The sequence below is a fragment of the Chironomus tepperi genome, unplaced genomic scaffold (genome assembly GCF_022539635.2).
Source record: "Chironomus tepperi strain 1889 unplaced genomic scaffold, CSIRO-AGI_Ctep_v1 contig_346, whole genome shotgun sequence".
Taxonomy (NCBI): Eukaryota; Metazoa; Arthropoda; class Insecta; order Diptera; family Chironomidae; genus Chironomus; species Chironomus tepperi.
In genome coordinates this window covers 252,265-274,352 of record NW_027226468.1, presented here as the reverse complement: position 1 = coordinate 274,352, position 22,088 = coordinate 252,265, and positions in this window count along the sequence as shown.

Genomic DNA, 22,088 nt, shown 5'->3' with positions numbered 1-22,088 from the left:
CAAATGGAAATTATATAAACTTTATATGTTCTTTCAAGAACTTTTTTCTACTTCATTTTATTTATTTATTTTTTGTTTTACATGATAATGTTGAAGTTAAACAATGTCCATGCTTAATGCATACTAAGAAATACGTGACGAATGTTAATAATATAAATATGCATACTGTACACATACTTGTGTAGATGCTCGTATTATGCTCATACATGTGTTTTAAATTGGTATGAAAGGCATAAGCAAAATGTGTTATGAGCGCATGCAATGAATAAGCAGCTATGGCGTGGTAGTGAAGATATTTGTCTCCTACGTAAAGACCTGGGTTCGATTCCACGATATTACTAATTTGGTACGAGTGATTTTTCCCATAAATTGTTGTATAGTACGCCAATATCATTCAGATCATTGAAATCCGAAGCTGCATTAGGGCGATTTGCAACTAAAGTATAAAGGCGCATAAGCACCTTTATGTCACCGCCACGGCGATTAAAAGGCAAGGCAATCTAACGGCAATGGCGGTTGTGTGGCAGCCGCTCAAGCGGATAAATCTGGGAGCGACATCAAGGCAGAAAGGCAGTCATATGGCGAATATCGTTCAGCCTTTACTCAAGGCATTCGGCAGTCGGCAGCGCCGTATGACTCCCATTTGGTTGCCACAGATACTGTTGATGCCGCTCGGGCTAGTAATTGCTTAACGATTGAGGGTGCGCCAGACCTTTGCACTCAAAATCTCTAAAATAGAGGGTCTCTTGAAGTCTTGAATTCGACGAATTTTTGAGACCAACACTGAGACTGGGACTTCAAACAAAACTTCAAGAATCACCAAATCTCGAGACACATCGCCAAGTCTTGATCATGGTATTGAGAATCCTTTATTGAAATATCAGATATTTTTTCTCGAAACTTTTTCTACATTTATATCAAACATGAAGAATTTAAGTTACATATTAACAATAAACATTTCAATAAATTTCCTAGAAATATAAAACAATCATCCGACATAGAATTGGAATTTTCCATGAAATAATTTAAAATTGAAAATACTAACAAAGTGCTTCTAGAGGTTTGTTTAGTTAGATAAATATTTTGTTCAAGTGTTTGAAATTTTTATTCATAGTAGTATAACCAAATAGTTCTAATCTATGAAACTGAAGTGGATATATTTTTACATATTTGTCTAGTTGAGTTACTAGTTCTATGCAGATATCGAAGTCGAATCGGATTTTTTATGTGTAAGTCGACTCGATTTCATTCAAAATCCGACAATACTTCGACCTCTGGTTCTGAAGATAATCAGCGTCATCATAATTCGGGTTTTTGTCTGCAGAATTAGATATACTAGAGCTCGAAGCCGATATCGAAGTCGAAGTCTCGAAGTCGATATCGCCGAAGTAGATTCGAGTCGACTTCGAGCTTTGAGATTTACGAAACAGATTCTATCTCATAGGATCTAAAGCTTATCGTCCTAAATGAAGAAGGCTCTGATACAGCTATTATCACCAAATGACAGCCGTGTTTATTGGGAAGCTAGGTGGAAGCCACTTCTGTGAGGAATTTAAATGCAAGCTGCAGTCGTAGGGAAGCTGAATGACAGTCGCCTCTGTGGAAAAGTCAAATTGAAATTGTGTCTCTCGGTACCAAATATTGTAATCGACTTATCCAACTAACAAAGTAAGAAAACATCAATATTTGTTGATGCATATATAGTTCAAATAGCTTCCTTAAGGATGTTTCATATTAAAATGAAACAGCAAATAACTGAAACGTCCATAGCTCCTACATACAATACACAAAATCATTCATGCTCTAAATATTCCTAAAATTATTTGTGTTTTCTGGTCATTCTTACAAAAAACTGACAAGAAACAAATGTAAGGAAAAAAGCTTCAATTGTTCCGTAATTCCAAATAAGTTATTTTTGTAAGTAACTCAGCAGGACAACATGAATACATAATCGGAGGAAAGCTTTTTTTGAAAAAATGTGTCACAACAAGAAGAAGAGCAACAACAACAACAAAATATATAAATAAAACTGACAGAACACTCAAAGCGATACATTTCAAATAGTATAGTCATTTTGAATGAAACATGTGTAAATCTACTTGAGATAATTTACATTTTTTTGGATAAACATGAGAGTGAATTTCATGAGAATGTTGAACATGGGGTTACTTTTGTAATAAAAAAAGTGAACGAGCATTGTTTGTTTATATGCCAGAGTGTGACTTTCTCAAAAATGACCGTTAAATTTTTTCAAAAAAAAAATAAATCGTTATTAAATTCAAATTATTTTTGACCGTTACTTTCACTTTTCTTCGTAACGTAAATTTTGATTTTAAAATAAGCTGAACTGTTCGAATTTTTCGAGAATCTAATGTCGAATAATTCGAATTTGAGACGGCTACACTTGGACTAGCGCCATTTCATTTCGGAAGGATTCGACATTGATTTCGAAGGATTCAAAATTGTTTGCGAAAATTCAAAAATTATTTTACCGTTAATTTAGATAATTTAAATAAATATTTATTTTTATGTTTGTAATGTATTTTTTGATTTTAAAAAATTTCAACGGTCATTTATTTTTTAAAAGCGTAGTTTTTATCCCCGTTTTTTCATTCAAATAATAACGGTCAATATTTGAAATGGCGATAATCTGCTTTGGCTTGGACTTTATACTTTATTCTGCATTGTTGCTGACATTGACATTATGAGTTTCACTCTCTTTTTGTGCTTATTTAGTGTGATAAAAATTTATCAGAAATTAATGCCTGCCTCGGGGCAATAAACATTTAAATTGTGACCCCTTTTATGACATCTCTTACATTTAGTGCCACCCCGAAATTTAATACCCTCAGTACTTTTTATTGTTGGATGTCGATTTCAAAAAGTTGTTGATTGTCTACATCATAAATGACACAAAAAAATATAAATATTCAGCTATGCAATAAAGACATTTAACTATGCATGAGAATCATAACGAACTAAATGGAAAGAATTTACGTTATACATTTTTTGAATCTTTAAAAGTTCGTTGTGTATGGACGTCACATGCGCGAGACATTTTATCCGTTGCCGAAAACTTATCATACTCTTGCGTTCTACATCCACAAAAAAAATATATTCACGAAAAACGAATGAATTCTTATATTTCCATTTTTCTCGTTACTATTGATTATCCTGTGCACGATGAGTCGCAGCAACAACAATAACAACAACAAAAAAAACATAGAGAATGTTGGAAGATAAAGAAACTCAATCTAAGTTTTTACTGTCAATTTAAGGTCTGATCGACAATCAACAGCTTGAACCATAGTTTCTCCCTTTCATTCTTTCATCAAGTTTATCATAAGCTTCTTAGATGCTTCGCTTGCCAATAGAATATCAATGAATTAACTGTATTATGAATAGATGAATGTGAGGAGGAGGCAGGCGTTTGTGGCACAAGAGAAGAGAGAAAAAAATGGAAAATTTATGAAGTCAAGGTCATACATATTCACGAATGTCGAATGAATTCGTCTATGATATGTCAAATCACCATCTCATGTTTCCCTTATGCTAGTGGTGGACAGCCTGTGTGACACGACACATTGGTGTTTTTGGGAATGGCATGAATGTCATGTATGCCATGTGCTGTTTTTTTTTGTTGTAGCATGTCATAAGGTGTGCCCTAACACAAAAAAGGTTGTTCACTACTGTCATACTCTTTCCTATGTCTATGACATGTCAAATCATCGTCTTCAGTTTCCCCATGCTTTGTATCAGTGTTGAACATCATGTGTGTCATGGAACACTAGCATTTTTGGGAATGTGATCAAACATCAAGGTGTATCGTGGCTCAAAAAATGTAGCTCGCCACTGTGATACTCTATCCTATGTCAAATAACCATCTCATGTTTTCCCACGTCTATGCCAGTGGTGGGCCACATGTGTGGCATAACACATTAGTGTTTTTGGGAATGTCATAAAACGTATGCCTTGTATGGTTTCAGTCTTGGCTTGCAATCAAGGTGTGTCTTGGCGCATCCCCATAATCCCCATACTCAATGCCAGTGGTGAACAACCTGTCTTCCATGGCACACTGATAATCTTGAAAATACCATGCACGTATGCCACGTGCTGTTTTGATTGCGAAATGCCACCTGGTTATGCCGTTAATAAGAGGTTGCCCATCACTGCCCAACTCTATCCTTTTTGTCTAACAATCATTGCATTAGATTAGGTATTATTAAAATTTAGGGAACTATTAATTATTTAACATGACATCTTATGCAGTAAATGTTTCTCCTTATGCTTCCGCTTAAAATAAATGAATTTGTTAAAATTATCACCCGGCATCCGACACAAGGTAAACAGATATGAATTGCTTTAGGGCATAAGAGTGTGGCAATAAATAGATGTTTCTATGTCACCTTTACGATATTTTCTACAGCTACAGTACTTTTATACTAAATATCTTATTCAACTTGAATGGCACAAATCTCATATGGCATCACAAAATGTTACATTTGGAACGTCTTCTTCTCGTTCTTTTGCAATGATGAAAATCACACACAGTTACTGCATTCGTCAGATTTTATGATATACTCCCTTAGCATTGAAAGATTTATTTTGATATTTGAAGAATTTATTTCGGAATGGAATTTTTTTTTTACGTTATATGGAAAATTTTTTCTTTCTCTCGTTCCTTACTTCTTACTTCTTTTGATTGATTTCGATATAAGTTGAAAAATGTGATGAATTTGGGGATTTTATTGTGAAAAAATTTTAAATCCTTTTTTGATGTTTTTTGGAAGGATACTAAAAAATTTCAAATTTGAGTTAGTGCTAGATCAAAGGTTAGGGGAATGTTTAGTGACCTATGCATCGCGGTGCGTGGTTGTTTTGGGTCAACACACTTCCTTTCATCCTTTTTGGACTATTATTTTTATATGGATTTTATTTTGGGATAAAATAACCAAAAATTGTATTTTATCCTAAAAATCCCTTAAATTTCTGGCATGATTTCAGTATCTTGTATCCGAATAGCGTAGATTACGCGAGTGGTACTCTGGTGTAGGGGCGATGATCTACGACACACTGGTACATAGGTGGAAACAGAAGATTTTAGGAGGGAATGGGGTTTGGATTATTTTTGAAATTAGTGGCATTTTTGGGATTTTTATCTGGAAAAAGCCAAGAAAATTGGAGAATTTTGCACAAAAAACGGGTAATGTGCTTTATCTTAAATGTCGCCCCTCCCTTCCCCACCATGATACTCCATTGCACTAGTTTGAAACATAGGGTGAAGCCAAATACTATTTATACAGCGGCACCTCATGCCATGTTCGGTGTAGGTTGTTATCCTAAGAGGCAAAGTACCGTAGTTGTTGCCCTAACAGGCATAGTTACCGCTTTTAGGTACCGGTTTCTTAGCATCGTGATGTGTTTAGTGGCAACATTACAATAGATGTGTGGTTATTTGATTGAGCCGGTTGAGCTAGACGCCAACTGAGGCAGCCCATAGATCACACTTGATCTGTACGGCCAGAGAAGTAAGTAAGTATGTGCTTAATCATATCATGTTCTAAAAAAGGCTGAGAAACACTGCATTACTTGGTAATCTCGCACATCTTTTAATCCCAAATCAATACCCCTGCATCGTTGCACACAGAAATCAATTAGCTATAATCATTAAAAAACTTCATAAAAATTATTACAAGAAAAAAAGTTAATTGCACATTAAAATAATTATTGCAGTAAGTACAATAAAACAAGCAATAATGAAGACGATGATGTCTCATTTTATCTCTTAGAAAAGAAAAAAAATTATGTAGGTGGTTCTTTATGGGAACTTTATGATACATATCAGCATTTACAGGTGTGATATGTGAACATTTAATGGTGTGTCATTTCATATTACCCATTCGTCTTAGATGACTCTTCTGATGATCTTATAGTTTTAAGTATCAATCTTGCTTTTCTTTAAGATGATAAAGTTTTTACTTCGATATGAATTTCTCAAGTGTAGATGGATGGAATGACTTTATGAAAGAGTTTTAGAAAATTTTAATGGAAAAATGCATTTTTTTGAGGATTTAACGTTTTAAGAAGCTGTAAATAGATTAAGGGCAGTGCTGTAAACAAATTTTAAAGTGGATTTCTAATAAAAAGAAGTCACACTGTAGGAAATAACTTTATTAAGTCTTGAACAAGTGTATCCAAATTGCGTTTTGATTATACGAGGTACCAAAATCAGGGATTCTCTCTAACAGACAAAGATACATGCTTTGCTGGTATTGAAAGACCAATACGGTGCCCAACGCGGTTTCTTTGTCTATTAATAATAGATCTGAAGGGCTTGGTGTTATGTTAACAAGATCGACACACACTTGAATGTTATGAATACATTAACCAGTTCTATCAGGACAATTGTCCGTTTGTCAGAAACTTCCAGTAGCCTTCGAAGCATGCTTTCTCGGTTTTCGGAATTATTAGTCCCTTTAGGACAGGAAAGCCGTTTTATTGCCAATCCCGATTCTGAAAATTGATCGAGTTCGAGATTTCGGGAAACCATAATTCCAAGGAACTGCCATTGCCAAACAGACTCCGTTTGGTGGACATCTGGAAAACATTTATGTATGTGGTGATTAGGTAGGGTATCGTTGAAGATAAATTGAGTAGCCTCAGTAGTCATGTGCTATATTGAAACCAGGTCGTTAAACATTGTGCTACATCAGAAATTGAATACAATACAATTCAGATCCACTTTACTACTATTTAAACACCATGAGAGCATCCTGCATATAAATTTGCAGATTCATGCACAAGACATCGCCTAACCAAACCTCATAAACCCATTTCTATCATCCCACACATCTTCACTTTTAGTCAAATTTCTTCCAAAATCGAAATAATAAATGGATGTAGACAAATTTCATCTACAGCACTAAATCAAAGGATATATGAGTAAAAATTTCCTTTCAAATCAAAATAGGAAGAAGAATGATTCATCTACATTCAGCAAATAAAATAAAATACATTTTAGAAAATTTTCTCGAAAACGATTTAGACTATTTTCTTTCGTCTTCCATTTACCCCTCATCTACCCCACCTCCCCCATATCTAAAAAATAATATAGGAAAGAAAAAGCAACATGCATGAAAACTATTAAGATTGAGGTTAACCATACCGATTCCATTGGAAATAATATGGACTTTGTTTGAGTGTGTTCTGAATTTCCAAAACCCATTATAGCAAAAAAGAACCGCAAATTGCTTAAAAATTGATCTCTGGCTAGCTCTATAATTTCATTTTGTGCATTTGCTTTCACAATTTTTGGTATGTGGAATGTTTATCTTTTAAATTCGAATTTTATATCATAGGATCAGTGGTGGGGAACCTTTATCGTGTCACGGGATACTAGTTTGTTCTATGTATATGCCATGCAGGTTTTTGAGGCTTACCATCTTGGTGTGTCTAGTGTGTTCCATGAAAATTCCATGAACCGTATATATTGTAGGGTTTCGGTCGAAGCTTACCACCAAGGTGTCCCTAGTGTGTTCCATGGAAATGCCATGAACCGTATATATTGTAGGGTTTCGATCGAAGCTTACCACCCAGGTGTGCCTAGTGTGTTCCATGAAAGTGCCATGAACCGTATATATTGTAGGGTTTCGATCGAGACTTACCACCAAGGTGTGCCTGGTGTGTGTCATGAAAATGTTATGAACCGTATATGTTGTAGGGTTTCGGTCGAGACTTATTACCAAGTTGTTAGCAACCTGTGTGCCACTGCACACCTTAATGGTAATCCTCGATCGAAACCATACACAACATATGGTTCATGAGTTCATGACATAGTGTGCCACGACACACATGTTCTCCACATCTGTCATAGATCTATGCATGAATCTTTGCAACAAAATTTGCAACAAAAAAAGGAATAGACAACAAAACTAAGGAATTTTTTTGTTGTGGATCTTCAAATTCAATTTTTTATCCTCTTCCTCCTTCGGCCTTCTCTCATCTTTTTTTTTTTGCGAAATTAATGAAAAGCAATTTTTGCTTTGTTGGCGAGTATCGAAATGGATATGGATCAAAATTTCAGCACATGTATGTTTGCATTCTATACCCTATTTGCCATAGTTACTGCACAAATTTAGTTTAGCTCAGTATTTGTACAGAAAAAAAAACTTTTGAATTAAGTTGTTCAATTGATATAAAAAAAATAAAGCATGCAACTCACGTCACCTTCAATATATCTCTACTTGCATCAAAATGATGATATTTAAGAATGTGAGATGAATGCGGCAAGTTATGTGAGTGTACATGTGTGTATATAATTTATCTTTTTTTTTCAGTACTATTCTTACTCTATCTAATTTCTCTATACTTCAAGCAACTATTTTATGTATTTTCGAAAACTTAATTGAATAACTTTTCGTTTCTAGCATTTTAACACTGATGATGGTTGCGGTTCGGTGAACATTGTGTATATGCAATCGAAATGGGAACTCTATGTATTGTTGTTGTTGGATATTTTTCTATCTCTTGATATCGATGTTGTATGCTATGGATGTGTGTGCATTTAAAACAAATATAAATGAATCTCCTTTCCCATAGTTCCTCTTTTTTTTTGGCATCTCCTAGTTCTGTTACTCATTTCAATGAGAATTGTCTATGAAATTAAATCACCATATATGGAATTTCTGTGAAATCGGTTCAAATTCCAAGTTTTTTTTTTTGTAATGTATTTTTGTGCAAACATTTTGTGGCATTTGAATTGACCATTTATTCTGCTTCAAAAAATTGCAACAAAATTTTCTATTCAATTTTGAAAGTTGTTATGGCTTCATGGTACTTCATCATGAGTTGACTTTACATTTTTGGGACTTTTCTTTCAATTTATAGGGATGTAAATTCATGTCTCGAATACTCCTAGGAAATTGAATATTTTTTTTCTCCAAAAATGGGGGTAGTTTACGTCGCTGTGAAGTCTGGGCTGTTACCAACTGAGTAAACAAAGCAAGTCTCTCAGATACTAATAAGATACGGTATATCCAGAGGGAAGAGTATGGTGTCAAATTCCCTTCTTATTATTGTAAATAGTTCTTCAATTATCTATCTTCCATTAAATAAAATAATAAATGAGCGTTAGCTGTTCAGACCTTAAGATCCATTGCTGCTAGTTTATGTGTGTTTCATGGCTATTGGCAGTTTAGCAAGTGAGAATTCGCCAGATTTCCTTCTCAAACCTTCCATTAAATAAGGTCTTTAAATCAGAATTTGTGGATGGTAAAAGAGCTCGTGGTAGACCAAATAACTTTTGAAAAGAAGCTGTCGATAGAGACAGTATTGCATTTGGTTGCATACCAACGGCAGACGGAAACTTATGATAGAACCAGCTTTAGACGTCATCTGAGGGAGACCGTGGATCACAGTTGATCTGTACGGTCACAGAAGTAAGTAAGTAAGTTTTCAATTATCTAGCGTTCTATTTTAAAATCTTCAACATTTTCTAATTTAAGGAATGTGGTACGGTACCGCGAGATTGTTGCATTTGGAGTCGGAAATTGGCAAACGGTAGCCAGTGATAGAGCTTAAACGACATGAATCACAATTGATCTACTCAGCCAGCGAAGTTAGTAAGTAAGGTACCGTACCATATCAATTCTAGAGAGGTTAGATTCTGGGAAGAAAGCTAAAATGAAAGCTAACATAAATTTCTAACATCTAAATAGATAAGTAGATAAGTATTTAATTGTTGTTGGTCACAAAATATGCATTAAAGAAGATTAGGCTAAACTTATGTAGCATTAAAAATAATTAATTTTGCAGCAAAGTCATGAGTCAAATGTAGATATGAATTTACCTATGATAATGGCATTATCTTTGCCTTTTTCAGATTGTAACTTCTTCAAACTACAGGGTGAAGGTCAGGTAAATTCTATTGTTTGCTGTAAAAGTGAACCGAAGATCGTCATGTCGCAGTCAGTGCACCCTATTGTCTTTCCATCAATGCAGTGATGTAATAGGATCCCAGTTGCGTTGCTTCTTTAATGCCCTTTAAATGCAAGAAAACCAAACTATGCCTTTGAAAACATAAATCTTAAAGCAAGAACTCCATAAGGCAATGACCCTCAAAAAGACATCCACACCTATAAAATGCTAATTTCATCCTAATACTCCTTAAACAATTTTTGACATGTAAACCTATACCTCAACAAAAATGAAGAAAATACGTCAATTTTCCGAGTCTACATCATTCACATTTAGTCTTTCATTATTTTGCAAATTGATAGACATAGGCTTAAAATTTATTCCATACAGTACATACATATAGCGTTGACGATGACCAAACAGAAAATTTTCCACGATTCACCACAAAATGTGAAAATTTTCCCCAAAAATGAGATAGTTTAAATTTTTTTTTATTCAGTATGTTCATGTATAGGTGCTTAATGCAATTGCAAAAATATATACTGCAATCAATAGCGATAGAATTTGTAATCAATTTTCACCAATAAGTAGTCGTTCACAATTGATATCAAAATGTATTCAAAAGTTTTAGAATTGCGTGCATTCATTCGCCAAATTGTTTGAATTTAAATGCTGTATATCAGAGTGTTGCCGTCTCAAATTCGAGTTTTTCGATATTAGATTGTCGAAAAATTCGAACTCAACTTATTTTGAAATAAAAATTTACGTTAGGAACAAAAGTAAAAATAACGTTCAAAAAAAATTTGAATTTTAACGACAAAGAAAAAAAAAATTGAATTTTAACGACATTAGATTGTCGAAAAATTCGAACATTTCGAACTCAAGTTATTTTAAAATGAAAATTACGTTACAAAGAAAAGTAAAAATAACGGTCAGGAAAAATTTGAATTTCAACGACAAAAAAAATTTGAATTTTAACGACAAAATTAAAGTTATTTTATTTCAGATAAATTAAGTGGAAATTTATTTTCTCACACCTTCCCCAACCCCACCAAATATGTGTGTGTGTGTGTGTGTGTGATATGTGTTATTTTTGAGGTAGCTGCACATTTTAGCGTTAATACACATCTTAAACAATGCTTAAATGATCAAATGCAAATTTTGAGTTTATTTAATGTTCACTTGAATTACTCAACAATATGGATATAATTTTCTTTATACTTAAACACCATGCATAGTGCACAATTGTGTTTGCAAACATCTCATTAGTTTAAACATTATGATGACATGAGGAATATAAGTATTATAGGAAATGTTATCGATATAGCATGTGTAAATATTTAAAGTGTAAGCGCGTTTATTGCTCTTAACATGAGTGTATGGCAGGAGAAGAAAAAAAAATTATGAAACATACATGACGGTACGGTGTGTGCTGAAAATTAGTAATGTTTTGTATGTACATGACTGCTTTGGCGCATTTGTTATATTTTGTTTTTTTATTCATTTGGCACATTGTATTTTGTTATTAAAAAATTTATGAATATGAATACAGGATTTAAGTAGTTTTTTAAATTAAGCTGTTTAATAGAGTGTTTTGTAAGCTGTAGGCTGTAAAGTTTATGGTCAAATTATGAAAGCTTTGTTGTCTTTTTATTCGAAAGCTTTAAGTCAGGATTGAGGAAGATTCTAGTTTAGTAGTGAGCAACTTTTGTGTCGCGGTTGATGATCCGTATGCCGTGTTCGGCTTCGGTAAAGGGTGTTAAGGTTTGCTTCGAAAATTAATATGTCTTCCACTGTTAATCGGATGAAATATTATTGGTCGGAAATGCCAAAAATTTTGAAATTTGACAAACTTTTCATTCTTAATTAAGATTTTTGACATCAAAGATTCCTGCCAAAAATCCTGGAAAAGATTTAGATATTTAAACTCCCATACAGGATCAGCTTTAGCTCCAATTATTCAGTCAGTTACAAAGTGTTCAGGCCCATTCCAGTAAAAACCTTTGAATATTGAATTTAAGGCTCTATAAAACAAGTTTTTACATCTTAATCTACTGTAATTAAGAAGCTAAAGCAGTGCTGGACAATCTTTTATTTTTGTGGCAAACCTTAGTGGTTAGCCTCGACCAAAACCTCACGAGGCACAAAGGATGCCCACCACTATGAAAAGTCACTAGGTTGGTGTAGTAGGATTTGAACTCGGGAGTCCAAATTGAACACTAACTTTCGTGACCCAAACCTTTCCAACTGAGCTTTCAAGGCACTTTAGCTTTTTATGTTATTTTTTCCTCTTTTACGTATCAATTTTGATTCATGCCCTATCGGCAAAGGGTTTTCATGGCACCCGGATGCGGCCTCATGTCAATTAAAATTAAAATTGCCACTTGAACGCCATATGGCAGCTATTTGACTTCCATGAATAGTTTGTGCCGATTAGGATGACCTCCTCCAGATGACTTCTAAATTATTTTGTTTCGCGGACTACTACTTGGTAATTTCAAGCAATAAATGCAATACTGTCCTCTTCATCTTCCATAAAATACTTAATTTAAAAGGAAAATAATTGTTATAGTCAATATTTCATAATTTTTTGCGGTTATATAGCTACCACATTGAGCAATATTGAAAGCTTTGAATTTTATAGCACATACTTTAATGTCGAAAATATTAATTAAAAATAAAAAGTATGTCAAATTTCAAAAATCACTCTAAATAACATGTCAACGACTGCACAGTAACAGTATGAACAGTAACACATTGACATAGAAAAACTCGTTAGAACAAAGTACCTAGAAACAACAAGAGTGGAAATTTCTTTTTTTTTTCATTTTCTCATTCTAAATTCAAGAAAAACTTTTAATGAATGTGCATTTAAATGAGGTAATAATTAAGACGCTGTTTATAATTTGACATGTACTTCTGCAATATTTTATGCTTGTTGCTGATCATGTATATAAATAAGTTTTGAATTTTGCTGCTAGTTCTTTAACTTTTTATTTTTGCGCACATTTATTATACTTTTTGAGCGAAGTTTGATGATATATGAGTGAAATTCAGAAGCGTAGCTTTAAAGAGGTAGGTAGTGTATTCAGGGATGGGACGGAAGAGAGGATAAGAACTTGATGGCTATTACCCATCCTTCCTTTCCGAAGGAATATGAGCGGAGCTCAGGGGCGTAGTTTTAGGGTGGCAGGTAGGGGTATATTCAGAAGAAGTGAAGGAGGATGGAGGAGGAGATTGATGGTCAATCCATCCCTTTCCGATGAAATATGAGTAAAGAGCAGGAACCTAGCTGCGGGATGAAGGGGCAAGGGGAAGGGTGTGGAGTCAATCATTCCATTTTCGATGAAATATGAGTGAGAGGAGCCTAGCTGGAGTAGGAAGAAATGTATTCATCGATGGGGGGACGATGGAGTGAGGATAGTGTATTAGTGAGCATATTAGTGAACATGCAGGAGTGTAGCTGTGGAGTAGGCAAGCAGAGGTGTTCCAGGGAAAGGAGTATTTGGGGTTCAACCCTCCGAACAGTACAATTAGGGCACTACTTCGTCCCCGTATAAATGATAAGACGCATAGTTGTCTTGACAGCATCGTGATATTTTCTCATTTTTATGTTCAGAATCTTCCGAATCCAAGTGGGACTCGAACCCATTTTCCATGATTTCCAGTCGCATGCTCTTACCTTTTAACTGCCCAATTTTATAACATTTCTATCTACACCCCTGCAGGCAGTCAATGTCCTCAATAAAAAAATCTGTTTCTCCGCCCATTGCTAAAGCTATTTTTTAAAGACTAGACTTCAAAATTTAATAATCATATTCCATTTTTTTGCCATCTAAATTTCATATTGAAAGGAACAGATGTGTCCAATGACCTTTCCAACAATGATGAATGACTGAAGATTTTTTTCTTTCTTTGTGACCTGATACTATCCAAAGATCAATATGAAATATTTTATCTTATAATATGTCATTTAAGTGTCCTGAATTATCGCACGTGTTTCATCATTCTATAAGTCCGAGGGGTTGCTTTTTTGTGTTCTGACTCTAACGTGTGCGAACGACAGCAAGTTGAGAATCAAAATCACACTGCAATATGTCATGATTTTCAGCAAAATTGGATTTATTTTAAAAACAAAGAAACAACCATGAGATTATGTTCTTTACATCCAAGTGGTTGAAAGCTTTTCGTTATCTTTTGTTTGAATTGAATTTAATTTGGCGAAATACAAAAAAATAAACTTTTTTAATGCTGGATATATATTTTGTGCTGTTACTGGCTGGATAAAAAATTTACTTCACGTTGAAACATAAATTGCAAATTAAACGAGTCGCAGATTGCAACAACTTGAGCGCGTTGGCATCTGGTTTATGATGTACGAAACTTTTTTTATTTTTGAATATTCTGGTTTTTAATATAGTGTTGTAGCTTGATGCTTGTGATGGAATTAAAGAGATTGTGCCTGGACAGTACTCAGAGTGGATATTGTTACGATTGGAATACATTGGAATGCTGTACGTATGACAGAAAAGTGGACAGTACTAAAAAGTCCGAGTATTTTTGTTATTTACTGCACCAAGTAGCAACAATGTAGTCGCTAAGGACAGTGCTATATTGCTGTGTCATAGGTAATACGTGAAATTGCTTTACGGAACCATGACGGCTGCTTTTGGTTAATTTTCATGTTCGGAACCTTATTATTTATAAAGGTTCTAGAGAAAAAAAGTATTCTTCCTAACAGCTCTTGTTATCGGAAATTGGCAAGTGGAATCCAGCAAGCTTCAGGCGACTCGTGTGGGAGGTCATGGATCACCATTGATCTGTACGACCAGCGAAGTAAGGAAGTAAGTTTTTGTTTAGAAACTTCCAAATCCGAATGGGGCTCGAACCTACGTCCTTCAGTTTCCGGTCACATGCTTCTATCACTGAGCTACCTGGGGTTATTAAAGAGCGTGACACAAAGCATATTTAAACCTTATTTCTCTATCCAGTGCTCATTACACAGCTTTATCGTTGTTTTCAACCAGAGCTCGAATCTAACATTTTACTGGGAAAAATGATGTTTTCAGTGATGAATACTACAAATATTATTAGAATTAAGGATCATGCGCTCGATATTGACTTCCAAGCGACTACATACCAAATGAAACTTAGTTTTAGCTGTACTGACAGAATGAGTGAAATTGGGCAATGCATAATTCTTAGCTTATAACATCTAAATATGGCTAATGGCCGTACCGGGACCTGGACCGGGAAATCCCAGGAAAGTCTCGTCTCGGTAATGTCTTGAGTTCTGACAATTTCGGAGAAGTTAACTTGAAAATTGCCCGAAACTCACTTTTCTTGGCATCAATTGCATAAACTCTGAATTAGTAACATTCTAGGCAAATCCAGGCTCAATATAGACTCATTTTGATAACCATCATACCATCATTGTCTGAATGCGTAACCAAATGTAAATTATCAGTCATCAACCTCCCATCTTACGAAAATTCTACCAATAATTTAAATCATTTCAATTTCTGTCACATTAAACCCATCAAAAAAATGTTTTAAGAGCAACAAACTTAAAACGAGCTCAATTTATGGCCATCATAAATCAGGCTGAAAATTCACAGCTCATGTACTTTTTAAGATTTCACGACGTCTATATTTAACTCGAACTATTCAAAAGTAATATTTTACGACGCCGCGATAGAGTAAGGAATTTTCTGTGCCAACATACAAAAGCAAATTAATTATCGTTCTTATCATGTACGGCACGCAAAAAAGCTTTTTTTTTGGAATTGTACGTGAACATTTATGAGTTACAATGAGTAGATAAGTAATCACAATGATTCATATGGACTGACCAATCTGTGAAATTTAAAGCCTCAAGTATGTCGTAAACTTAAAGTATATCGTGAAATGACAACAAGAAATATTATTAACCAGTGTATGGCTGTCTCAAAAATGACCGTTAAATTTTTTCAAAACAAATTTTGTCGTTAAAATTTAAATTTTTTTTGACCGTTACTTTTACTTTTCTTCGTAACGTAAATTTTTATTTTAAAAAAAGTTTTGTTCTAAATGTTCGAATTTTTCGACAATCTAATGTCGTTAAAATTCAAATTTTTTTTGTCGTTAAATTTCAAATTTTTTTTGACCGTTACTTTTACTTTTCTTCGTAACGTAAATTTTTATTTTAAAATAAGTTGAGTTCGAAATGTTCGAATTTTTCGACAATGTAATGTCGAATTTGAGTCGGCCACACTCTGTTGCTAACGTTCCTCAAAAAAGAATATCCAACTTCATCTCATTTTCGAGCTAACCTCGAGAGAGACACAAGATGAGCAAAACAGATAATCACATTAGCTCCACACAAAAAGATGCGCATAAAAATCACATTTGTCTCAATCTGTCTCCATTGCACAACGTTACACAATATTTCTCTTTTTCTCTTTTATATTAAATTTGCAGAAATGTCACTTTGTGATGTTGTATATATATTTTTTTGAAATAGAATGTACAAGTGTCCTGACAAAAAAAAAAGAATCATTTTGATGACAATGATGATGACGATGAGAATGACAGAAAATACATGAAAATTGTGTAGTAACGAATGAGAAATAATAAAGAATTTAACGATGATGCCAATAAATTTTGCAGATGAAGAATAATTTGGATAAGTGGAAGAACTATCTTCGCTAAGATTTTACTTCTTTCATCATCTCATTGAGATGGAGCTTCAACGATGAGCGAGTAATTGGGTTGAGTGGAAAGTTAAACAGTTTATTTATGAAATTAAATTAAGCAAGGTGAATTGAGGGAGATGTACAGAACTTATTCATCAAGATGAAAAAAGTTTTTTTTTCTCTCCTTTTTTTTCAATTCAGTGTAGTTTATTTAGATGTCTGAGACAGATTTGATTATAGACGTTTGTGAATATCGTACCTTAATGAGGTCTTTCAGAAAAATTTCAAGAAACGAAGACACCAAAAAACCAAGAAACTATGACATTAGGACACCATGACATCAACACAAAAAAATAGCATGACATCAAGGACACTTACATCACAAGGCTACATGACACTAAGGCACCAAGACACCAATTTACTAAGACACCAAGAAACCAAGACACCAAGACATCAAGACATCAAGGTACCAAAACATCAAGTTGCTAAATCACCTTGACACCATAAAGACTGCAAGACACCAAGTTATGACATCAAGTTGCCAAAACACCAAAACACTAAGAACACTATGACACCAAGACACCATGAAACCGCGATCACCAAGACATCAAGTCACCAAAATACCATGACAGCAGACGAGACAAAGACACCAAGATACTAAGACACTAAGACACCAAGAAATCAGGACATCAGACACCAAGACATCAAGACACCAAGACACAAATCATCAAGACTTCAAGACACCAAGACACCACGATACAAAGATAGCAAGACACTAAGACATCATGGCAACATTAAAACATCAAGAAACAAAAGACACCAATATCACAAGACTACATGACACTAAGTGATCAAAACACCATGCCAAGACTTGATAATATCATAATACCAAGATATCAATATACTAAAACACTAAAACACTATGACACCATGACACCATGACACTAAGACTATAAGACACAATGACATCAAGAAACCATCAAGACATGACATGACCATGACATCAGGAAACCAAGACACCAAGACTTCATAATATACCAAAACATCAAGATACTAAAACAACTTGACACCTAGACACCAAGACACTATTAAACCAAGACATCAAGACACCAAGAGACATCAAGACACCATGAAACCATGACACAAGAACCAAGACACCAAGACACAAAGACATCAAGACTATAAGACAACAAGACACAAAGACACGAAGACAATAAGACAGATTAACAACCATTCAACCATAAATTATCCAGTTCAATGCAGTTTCGATTGTTAAAACAAGTCTGAAACTGTTAAACAGCTATAAAACAACACTGAATTTTATAATATTTATTCAATCATTGAAATTGAAAACTTTTAGTTCAATAATGCTGATGGAAATCATCAGTTATCGTTGAGTAGATATCCTATAAAATGTGAAATAAATATTTTGAAATTTATCAACAATCATTTGACTGTAAATTGCTTAAATTTGACAATATATGTAGGCTATATATATATTTATATGATATTGCTATAGCAGCAATATGAAGGCAATAAAAAATTTTCTCATCTTGTTTGCTCAAGCATCCATTGGCAATCAATTTAAATACAACCCAATATTTCATTTCTCCCTCATATTTTTAAGATTTACATATCTGTACATAAGTATGGTGAGGCATCAAGTAAAAGGCTCTATGATTTACATTTTTAGTATTTTGCCTCATTCACATCTTGAATCTAAATCATCTATGTCATACGAGTGGCACTTTGTGAAAATGAAAGATTAAAGGTAAAAATTCGATATATTCAATGTACATACAATATACACATCCAGACATATTTGCATACACATGCCAATGTATAAAGTAGCTGCTCAAATATACAATTTTTTTTGGTGAATTTTTGAAATAAAAAGGCGCTAAATAATACACTTTGTTCGACTGGCTAGCTGGCTAGCTGACTAACTGACTGACTGGCTGGCTTACTGGTTGTTCGTCCAGCAGGCTTTCTGATTGGCTGGTTTGCTGTCTGGCTGGCTCACTGGTTGTCTAGCTGGCTGGCTTGCTGGGTAAGGGACGAGATCTCGGCAACCAGACCTCGTAGAAAGCTCTAGTTTGAAGCATTAGGTTTGTGCCGTCGAGTTATTCCGGTATCGATTGGTTTGGAAGCGCATAATCATCTCTATAGACGGTAATTAATGATTTTTCATTTCATGAACAAAAGAAAAAACATTTTTAAAGCGTTGCTTACAATAAATTTGAATTTTTAATAACCGTTAGAAAATTTAAATCAGTTTAACGTGCGGATAGAGAATTAGGACAAACTAGGTGACAGAGCCAGCAACAGAGTCAGATGGAACGCCTTCTGTTGTAACCTAAGCTCGACATAGAAACATGGTTGCAGTACGTAATTAAAAAATTTAAATTTAAAAAACCGTTAAAAGTTTGGAATTCATTAAAAAACCGTTAGAAAAGTTTAAATTCAAAATTTTTTGAAAAACCATTAGAAAAGTTTACATTTTTAAAATCTGTAAGAAAATTCAAATTTTAAAAAACCGTTAGACAGCTTAAATCCTTAAAAACTGTTGCAAATTTTAAATTCTAAAAAGCCGTTATGGTGAAATTCTTTATCGTTTTTGAATTTATTGAGAATTGATTTGTATTTTACTGGATCTTATGTTTTATGTTGATGCAGTGATTAAAATCCTACTGGATCTTGTTTTTTAGGTTGTATTGAGTGTAAGATTTGCGCATTGATTCTTTTGCGTTTATTTACTATCCAATTATTGATGCCTGACCCAAAAATGCGCTGAAGTTACTCGATAAGGTCGAGTATTTTTGTAATATTTTTTATTATTATTTCTTCTTGTATCTGCAAGGCGAGGCAAAATAAAAAAAGAAGAGAAATAAGGTGAAAAGACGTACACAGAATTCATTTCCGAGGCTGTTTATTCAAATGCTCGAATGTAATCAAATGAAAATGTGTCAAAAATTCCTAAATTTGCTTACTGAAAATGCTTTCATGAATAAAACAAATTTCATGTTTCTTTTCTCTCCTTTTTTTTACATTTTTTTTTGTTGTTGTCATCACTTTAATCATTTCTGCTCTCTTATTTTTTATATGAAGACATTCCTTTGTAGCAATGATAATAAAGTTTTTAATGACTTTCAAACCATAAATTCATTGTAGGTTCAAAACTTTTCTTTCTAAAACTCTGAAGTTCTAAGTTGTTCTGACTCTCTCTCTCTCTCACTCACTTTTCTGCTGCTGCCCTACCTGCGCTTAAAATGCCAAATTAACGAAAAAAAGAAAGATGAAAGATGGAAGTTTTTAAAGATAAAATATGCAAGCTGTCACAAGCCATACTTGCCGTACTATAAATTTTCATTTCAAAAAAAAAGTTTTCTCATAAATTTTTATTGCAATAAAAAAAATAAAAGAACAGAAAAAAAGAAATTACAAAAGTACCTCGACCTTATCGAGCGACATCAGCGCATTTTTTGTCCCAGACATCTGCAATTGGTGGTAATAAACACGAATCAATTAGATTTTTCCAATAAGTTAAAGAACTTCATCATAACGGCTTTTTAGAATTTAAATTTTTTAACGGTTTTTTTCAAATTTTAACTTTTTAACGGTTACTAAAAATTCAAATTTTCTAGAAGTGGTTTAAAATTTGATTTTTTTAACGGCTTTTAAGAATTCAATCTTTCTAACGGCTTTTTAAAATTTAAATTTTCAAACGGTTACTACAGACTTGCGTCATTTCATTTCGAAAAAATTCGAAATTAGTTCGAAAATATTCGAAATTGATTGCGAAAATTCAAAAATATTGGGTGAAAATTTAAACTTTCTAACGGTTTTTAAAAATTAAATTTTCTAACGGTTTTTTGAAATGAAGACTCAAATTTGAACATTCTAAAGGTTTTTCAAAAATAAATTTCAACATTTTTAACAGCTTTTTAATTTAATTTTAATTTTTTAACTGTTTTTCAAGATTCAAATTTTCTAACGGTTACTAAAAATTCAAATTTATTAAAAGCAACGCTTTAAAATGTTATTTCTTTTGTTTATGAAATGAAAAATCATTAATTAACGTACATAGAGATGATTTTGCGCTTCCAGACCAATCGATACCAGAATAACTCGATGGCACAAAGCTAATGCTTCAAACTAGAGCTTTCTACGAGGTCTGGTTGCCGAGATCTCGTCCCTTACCCAGCCAGCCAGCCAGCCTAGCAAAGTGTCTTATTAGACGCCCTGTTTTCAAAAAAGCAATAAAAATATATTCTAATGGTACAAGGGCCTTCGCGTGCTACATATACTTTCTTTTTTTTTGAAAAGCATCAAACCCCCTCCCCCTGGAGTGTGGGTAAACATGTTCAAAAGAAGAAGTGAATTTCGCTACAGATGCTTTTATGAGAAATATGCAGCCGGGAACTGATAAAAAAAATTATTTTTTCTGCTCTACATTTCTGTTTTTTTCTCTGACTTGTACAAACAGCCGACCGAATTATATATAAATTTTTTTAAAAACAATTTAACGGTGAAATGTATGTTCCGGTACAATTTGTCTGATTCTATGTCTGAGCGTCTGTTTCATCGCTGTTGGAGTTTGTTCTGAAGGATTACACGGTTTTTAAAGGACAGTTGTAGATTGCAAGGTAGAATGTCGGATTTAATTTGCTTATCATATGATGGTTTTGAGGATAGGTGACTTGACGGTAGATAACATAGAGCAGGAAGCTTGATAAAGTAGTATTTTTTTGCAATTTAGGAACCGGATAGCTATATCTCCATAATATCTAACTCTTCTTACGTTTGGATCCGAAAGCACGGTGTGAAAACGTCGGAAAATAGTGTTAACAGGCAGTTGTGACTATATCGTGAGACTGCATTTTGCCATTTCCGACATGAAGCCAGAATCATCAATTTGTGCTGTGTTAAAATGATAAGAGGGAGAGATACGATAATAAGAGCTGTGTAATCAGCACTGGATTGACATGAAGGTTGAGATCTGCTTTGTGCCGCGTTCTCAAGAAACCTTCGGTAGCTGAGGAAGTAAGGGTAATTGACACGTGATTTATATGAAGAGAGTTCGAATCTTGTTTGGACTCTGACAGGAAGCTTTTGGTAGCTCAGTAGGTAAGAGCACTTGATACATGGTTCAGATGACGTGGGATGGGTTCGAGTCTCATTTGAACTATGGCAGGAAGAATTGTATTAAACAGCAAAATGATTATATCTAATTCGCGAGTAGCACAATGTAGTCGACAGGACGCTTGCTTTGTCTCCATTTACTTACATACTCCGTTGACCGAATAGATCAATTGTGATCCATAGTCATCCTTATTTTGCGTCTCAAATTGACTCTATCACCGGCAACCCAGGCTGAGAAACCCGCGGTAGTACCGCGGTATTCCAAGTACAAAATACCGTCAAATACTTGCGATATTTCATTAAATACTTTGCATACTGCCTAGTTTCCCAGCCTGGGACTGGCAACCATACTTGCCA